The 7,643-nt window shown below is 37.2% G+C and overlaps 1 long non-coding RNA gene across 6 annotated transcripts in view; it reads left to right on the top strand.

Moving 5' to 3' along the window:
- Positions 1-591: 591 nt before the first annotated feature.
- The window catches only part of LOC122155247, a 17,553-nt gene continuing 10,501 nt past the window's right edge, over positions 592-7,643 (top strand). For 4 of the 6 annotated variants that reach the window (XR_006167196.1, XR_006167195.1, XR_006167192.1 and 1 more), the window contains exons 1-4: positions 592-760; positions 856-967; positions 1,282-1,356; positions 5,912-6,115. This is a non-coding gene — a long non-coding RNA (uncharacterized LOC122155247). Of the gene's footprint in view, positions 761-835; positions 968-1,281; positions 1,357-5,911; positions 6,116-7,643 lie in introns of all 6 variants that reach the window. The other 2 variants (XR_006167194.1, XR_006167193.1) reach the window with 2 other exon arrangements.

Below are 7,643 nucleotides of genomic sequence, written 5' to 3'. Positions count from 1 at the left end.
GCAGCACTGCAGTGCCATACTTACCTACATTTGTTTTAATGTAGGTTAGCACACCTACCTTCCAAATTTTACGTAATTATGATATATTGCATATCAGAACTCCTGGTCACTCAGGACTAGGCTTCTCTGAGAGGCACTTGAATCTACTGACCTGCAAGGGACATTATTTCCTTCGCTTTATCTTTTGTTTTTGCCCACACCTAGCTGTGACGCTCTGAGTAACAGCCCAATACCTTGACCTGAGGAGCTGAGTTCAATCACTGCACTGCTCTTTAATTACCTTGGGAATAAAAGGCTTGTTTATTTTCCTAGCCTTAACTCACTCAAATGGAGTTGCCTTGTCCTTGAGCGTACCTTGTTTGTATACAGTGTAATGTATAGATCGAATAGATGTAATGTACATCTAGGGAGATGTATGTTGCTCAGGCTGTGTGCCTGGTTGGCAAAACCTAGGGTGTGAGAAAAGACAGAGCTGGTGTTAGCTGCCTGCCCCAATCCTCCAAAGGTGTGCTTGTGGGAAAAGTAAAAAAAAAAATATTGCCTGGCCTTATGTAGGTTTTATAATGAAAGAGGCAATAGGTTTTGTATGACCTTTTCTCCTGTAAAGTGCTTACTATTAGGATTCGGGAGGAAGTTACCCTTTAAGTTTGCAAACTGTTGATTTTTTTCCGTGCTTGAATAGGAGGTAGAAAAGAAGAACTGAAAATAATACAGATGTTTTGTGAGGATAGAGGTGTTGTACTGCTTGGATAAAACAGTGGTGAGTATCAAAGACCCAAATACAGTAAAAATGCATTAGATTTGTATTAAATTAATTTCTCACTATTCTCCAAAGTTGATCTTTACTGCGCTTAGTTTCAGCAGATGTATGGAATAGAGAAAGCAGATGAATAGAATGGAAAAACCAGATGGGATGTGACCAAGCATGTTCTTAATTGATCTCTGCATTGATTTCCATGAGTAGCAGGTAAGTCTAACAGTTCATAAGAATTTCAGGTTTTCATTATGCTATAATAAGCTGCTGAGGAGAATTGCACTCAATGGTCAGTTTTGGTGCCTAGCCTGTCCCTTGCATCCTTCATGAATTTTGCCTGCTGTTTCTGTTACAATTTCAACAAAAAAAATCACTGTGAAATATCTCTTGCATATCCACTATATGCCTAGTGAGAAAATAACTTTGGTAAAAAGTATGTTAATATCTCTTGGCAAGGCAGAAAAGAAGAAAAGAAGTTGCATTTAGCCTAGAACCAAATTCTTTTCCTTTTTTCTGTTTTTTTCCAGGCATAGGTCATCCATGTGACAACACAATCCTGTAAATGGGACTAACATCAGCAAATTGTATATATGACAATCAAGGTAATAGCAATACTGCCTGTGAGCTGTTTTAATATATGAGAGCATGAATTTTTTTATCCCCAAGACTTATAAAGTATTCTTATGACACAAACACTTGTTTGAGAAGGTTCATCCTTTCTTCTATTATTTTTCCCTTTGGACATTTTTAGGGAGGTTTGTATCTCGCTGCCAGATTTCTAAAGCTAAAATGATACATCAAATTTTAAGTGATAGGAGAATGACAGTTAAATTAAAGAGATTCACTACATTAATTTTTATTTCAATTATATGGAAATATAATCTAGACTAAGGAAATATGTGCAGTTGCTCAGGGTCACAGAGTAACCCACTTCAGGTGCAAGTTAACAAGTTACAAGTTATATCAAGTTAAGCAATGCTCTGCTGTAGAATTTCTGGGTATATATCACTTATAATTACTCTGGTTTGGGTTAAAGAAAGATTTTCCTTTTTTTTTTTTTTTTTCCCCAGGAGATTATTTGTCACTCTTTTGTCATTCCTTATTTTGGCTCTCTCAGTGTGCCCAACAGTCAGAATAACAGATATTGTTGTTCAGGAGGAGACTTTCTTAATGGTAATACTTTGCCTTTGCTGTGTAAAATCTATAAAATGCTTGACTGGAACAATACAATCAATAAAACAGGCACTGAACTAGGGGTGGATAATATTTTCTTGGCAGTCCAGAAAGAAAAAGGAAAAAAAAAAAAAAAAAAAAAAAAAAGAAATGCACATTTGTGCCTGTGGCTGTCTGCAGTATTTGATGCTAACTGAAACTGTTTTTCCCTGAAACTCAGATTTCACTCCATTCTCTTTGGAGCTTTCTATCTTCTTATACACCATCTCTCGGATGCAGTATAGTAATGTAACTCTTGCCCATTAGCTTTATTGCAGAAGAAGAAAGAATGTGTGGATTACCAGGATGTAACACTACATTACCTTTTGTTGCCTCAGGTATTTTTACAATGAGGTTTTCTTTATGGTATATAAAAGCTTGGAACATAATTTTGGAGTTGCAAATGAATTACAAATCAGCTTGAGAGTAAAAAATTTTGTGAGAAAGAAAGTTGGAATGAAAATAAGCAGAGAGCAGCAAGACAGGTGCTTTCCAAAGACCTCAATTATCTCAAAGTTGCTACACTTAGGAGGAAAAGCTGTAAAATAGAGTTATTGATTATAAAATCAATTCATTCTTTGATGCAAGAAAGCACACCTTAGTATGTTATAAATATATCTGAAACTAAATCTCTCAAATGGGAAAACAGTCAAAAAAGAAAAGTTAATGCAATCTGAAAGATTATGGAAAAGTTATGAGTAAGAAGCCTGGTATTTAACATGCAAGAGTACATAGTTAGAAACCAGAAACAGTCATTCATCAGGCATCTGCCACCCAAGCCTTGAAAATGGTTTGATCTATGCATCCAAGGGTGAGAAAAAGGAGATTTTTTTTTCTTTTTTTTTTTTTTGCCTAAATATGCCTTAATATGAGCCTTGGGAATCTATGACTCTAAGCATGACTTGCTTAGTTACTGTACTGCCATGAGTTTTCATCACTTTCAAGTGACTCTCAAATTTCTGATATGTTTTGCTCTATATCTGATTCTCCACATTCACTTTTTGGTTTTGTGATATAATAGGAAATACAATTGGGCAAGAATGAAAAACCATGTAGAGGATGATATAAGGGTCAGCCTGGATATGGATAGTTTTTATAATATTCAGAAATGCAGGATGACAAAGCTGTAACCTTGACCATTGTTCTGGGAGTGCTTGGCTGGGAAGATGCATTAAAAATAGATTTCACAGACACAGAGACAGCGAGTCAAATATTAGGAGTGTTAATGTCCAGAATCTGCAGATTGACATCTTTTTTCCAGTGTCAAAATGAGAAAAAAAATTCTTGATTCTTTTCCCAACATTTGGAATTCTGGACGTTATTTGTAGCTTAGTTTAAGCAGGCCCTATGGCAAGTTATTTTACTTGAGTTGTAGCCCTTACCTATACTCTGAGGCTAATTATGAAATCCTGGAAGGACTGACTCTACTGTGAGAGCAACTTGAAAACAGTTAAGGCCATACTTCCTAAAAAACAAACATGAGAAAGCATAAGAAAGATAATCCTAAAATGATCAGATAAAAGAGATAGTATTGCAGTTCTAGCACCCTTAAATCGAAAGGAATGACATCAGCAATGAGAGGGAGGAAAAAGACCAAACTTCAAGCACAGCTTGAGAAATTGTCTTCTGGGCATGTCATACTGTCTCTGGAAGATGCTCAGGGGGATTGCATTTTTCCTTTATTTAGGAAAAATTTGTTCTAGTTTGTCATACTGATAAAGGTGCATTAGAGTAGTCTGAATTCAAATTGACAGTTATGTCATGAGAATTTTGAAAGTCAAGAATTAAACTTGATATCCAAAAGCTGGGTGTCCCACATAAACCTGATTTCCTGATCTGCGGTGTGAAGATGAAGTTTATCCTTGAAGAAGTTATCAATAAGTGTGGTAAATTGGGAAAGAGGCTGCAAGGCTTCTGTGGAGGGAAATGCTGCCTTGATGACCCATGGGAGTTCCAGAAGAATGCTATTATGGTCCAAGGTGATATTCTCCTCCTCCTCCCTGGCAAAAGTTGGTCTGGTGGAGTTAATATATCATATTGGTCATTTCAAGAAGCCTTTAAACACATGATTTTATTGAAGATTTTTTTAAAGAAACAAAATTGCCATGGAACTTGAAGACTGTTTTATTGGCTGAAGATTATTAATGATTGGGAAACAAAAAATTAGTCTTAATGATCTTATTCCACGATGGGGAAGAATCAGTGCTGCAAGTGGTTTTGTTCAATAACATCACTGATGACTTGGAAAATAAACCAACTGTGAAATCTCAAGTTTATAGATAATGCTGATATCTATCAAGCAATTGTATTCCTTCAAAAGAACTTCAGAAAATCATCTTCATAAGAAATTGATTCTATCAGTAAAAGAGTGGCAGATGAGCTTCAGTGCTGCCAAAGGAGAGACAAAGAGAAAATAATTTGAAATCTGCTGACCTGGGGCTGAACTTAGTACTGGTGGTGACACCTCAGGCTGTTGGAGCTGTCATCAATGGTTCTCTGAAATCCTCATCTTACGGTGTAATGGCAACCAAAAAGCGAAAATAACTCTGAGCATCCTTAAGAGAAAAAAAAAAAAAAAAAAACGGGGGGTGGGGGGAAACATCACATTGCTGTTATTCTGCCAATAGAAGTACAGCCCTGGGCACCTGCTCTTGAGTACTACAAAGATACGAGGACACAAAAGAGTTAGAAAAGGTGCAGGAAGGACAGCAAAATGATCAAGAGAATGGAGCAACTGCCTTGCAAGGAGAGATTAAAAAGTGTAGAGCATTAAATATCAATTAGGAGGAAAAATCTTTCCATACTAATAAAATTTTGGATTTGTCTGTCACATAAGGAGTAAAAAGTATGAAAAAATTGCCTTAGGAATAGCAGAGTCCACGTGGCAACACCTCTTAGTGATACTAGAACGTTTAACATCACCTTTAAAAAAATAAACAAGTCATTGGATTTTTTTTTCCGAAACTTTTGCCTTATGCTGTTTAGTGAAACCATCCACACCAAAAAGTGTCCATCCTGTATGTCTTCTTAATTTACATAATAGTATGTAGATCAGAGGTTTTTTTTAGTATGACACTAAAATTTGAGAGAAAAAGTTCATGTTTTATAGTGAGATTCTTCAGGTGCTAAATGAAGATCCAAATTCAAACTATTTTGCCTGGATCAAGCGGAGTACAGAGCTGAACTGGATTCCCAAGTTATATCCTGATCCACAGGGCTGTACAACAGCATGTGCATATTTTTCAGTGGAGGAGTTGGGGATTCAATCCATATTCATTCTTTCTTTAGTATATTTCCAACAATTTTAATTTGAAGTAAAACAAAATAGTTTTTATTCTCCATGAAAATAACTTCAGTTTTCAGCTAATAAAAAATGAAATTGCCACCTTCCTGCCAAGAAATACCAAATCACAGCCTGAAGCAAAGCTTTCTTCTGTTCCTGGGCATACAGATGCCTTCAGTACTGGATTCCCAGTGGAGATGATGATATTGAATATATGAAGTATTGGAGCTCCAGGTCTCTGAGAAAACTTTTAAAAATTGTGCTTCATGTTTGTGGTGATGAGAGAACTCGCCTTTTAAGGTTATCACAATGATGTGTTAGCTAGCAGCAAATAATTGTGGGCAATTTTCTTAAGATAAATAAATAAATAATGGTGGGAAGAAACTATTCTCTGTATCTGTCAAAGAGCCTTTTATTTTGGCTTTACTGGTTTACCCAGCAAAAAGCATGTGAGAGTATGAAGTCTGTCACAGTTAATATTTCAAGCTAGATTCTTAAATGCAATAATCAAACAGATGTTACAGCAACATAATCAGACATGAGCGATTAGATAAAATGAAAATGATTTCTGTGACCAAAAGAAATAAACCAGTGTCCAGAATAAGAGAGATTATTGCTTGTCAGAATGACAGCTGACGACTTTATTTATGTTTTATCTCTAGCAGAACTGTCTATCCTGTTGAGATTTTCTACTTCAGCAAGGATTGCAGATTAGGCGGATATTCAACATTCATCCCTACTTTTCCAGACTTAATACAGTGACTTTCTTGTTACCAAAAGAAAAGAGGAAGAAGAATTGTTTTTACCAGTGGTTGTGGAAGAAGTCTTGAAGCGACTAACTAGATTCCTTATCTGCTAAGTATCAGGTAATTATAATGGAACACTCTTTTGAAATACAGAATGGAAACTGTTCACAAGTGGTCTGATGAATGACAATGACAATACTTCTTGGCATCAAAGGACCAAATTCAGTTTTACACCTTTGTATTAGAGCCAGGTCAGACACACAGTAGACCTAAGACTGTAGGAATGTACATACATGCTTGCAACTGTCTAGGGCTTGTATCATTAAAGAGGCGGTTGCAAGCAATTTTTTTTTCTTTATGTAAAAATGTTTTCAGTCACCAGCCCTGCATTTGTTGACAGGATTTGGATAGCAGCAAGGACACACACAGGGCTGAAGAAACCTCCTCAGCTATGGGGGTGATTAATGGGGCATTCTATCACCCCCAGAATGAGGATGGGGCCTGAGTCCCACATCTGCTGTGGGTGTTGATGTGTGCAGGTGTGGCTGTGAACCTAAAACAGTGTGAACATGTGCGCACATGAGAGATCAGAGGTTTTTGTGACTGGCTGTAGAAGGATGTTTTGAAAGTTGTGGGTCTTTATTAGCATTTCACAAATTGCAAATCACTGGTTGCCAGTGAATTATGAATAATATGAATTATAAATCAATAAGCAACCTCAGTCCTGCTTTTGTTTTTGTTCAGCTATGCAAACTGTGCAGACTTTTCTCCATGACACAGTTGTGGTGAAGAACATAGGCAGTCTGTTGAAGTAACTCAACCTAAGTTTGGGTAGTCAACTTTCTAGCTTCTGGGTCATTAATTTGGAAAAAAGTAAATATATGTCCATAGCTTAAGCATGTTACGGGTGCTTCTGATGCTTTAGCAGAATTGTAGTGGGTAAAAGGTTTAGGCAGGAAGAAATAGAGTGTCAATCCTGACTTCCCCCTAATCCCAATCGTGGTATGAAGTAGCTGTGAAAATCCATTATCCCAGTCCTTGAGATGAAGACCGGTTAGGACTGGTACACAGTTATGAGGGAAACTATGTTCTGAATTAGCCAAAGAGAAACAAAGAAGCAGAAAACTCACTGTGCTCAGTACAGCTATTTGTGTGGCAGCTAATAACTACTCTCTCAGAGGAGAAGGAGGCAATTACAAAATAGGAGGATGAGATTTGGCAGCTGAAGGAATGTGTGTCTACTTACAAAGTCTCTGTACAGGAGGCTGCTGAGCATGCTGAGACCAGGAGAGCACAGTAGGCGGAGAGGCCAGTGCAGTAACATCAAACACTGAGCACCTTCAGGGGAAACAGTCTCACTGAACCAGGTCTGGGAAGGCTGAGTGGCAGATCTTGCTGAAAACGTTGGGTGAAAACATCTGGGAAACAAAAAAGGATGGCAAGAGCACAGTGCAGCACCACCATCCCCAGCACAAAAGATGGAACCTTCTGAATGATATCATTTCTGCAAGACAAAAGTTTGGTGTGGGATTCATGCAAAAGAGATAAAATTTCATTGAGTGCAATAGCTGCCAACTCTGCTCAATTTAGCACCAGGAATAAATCAAGAGTAATTTTGCAATATAGGAGAAGCAATCAATAGCTGAAA

This window comes from Centrocercus urophasianus, unplaced genomic scaffold, assembly GCF_019232065.1.
Source record: "Centrocercus urophasianus isolate 14NV4802_14NV808 unplaced genomic scaffold, USGS_Curo_1.0 seq_11, whole genome shotgun sequence".
In the NCBI taxonomy this organism is placed as follows: domain Eukaryota; kingdom Metazoa; phylum Chordata; class Aves; order Galliformes; family Phasianidae; genus Centrocercus; species Centrocercus urophasianus.
The sequence above is the reverse complement of the archived record's forward strand: the minus strand, read 5'-3'. Positions and strand labels throughout refer to the sequence as shown.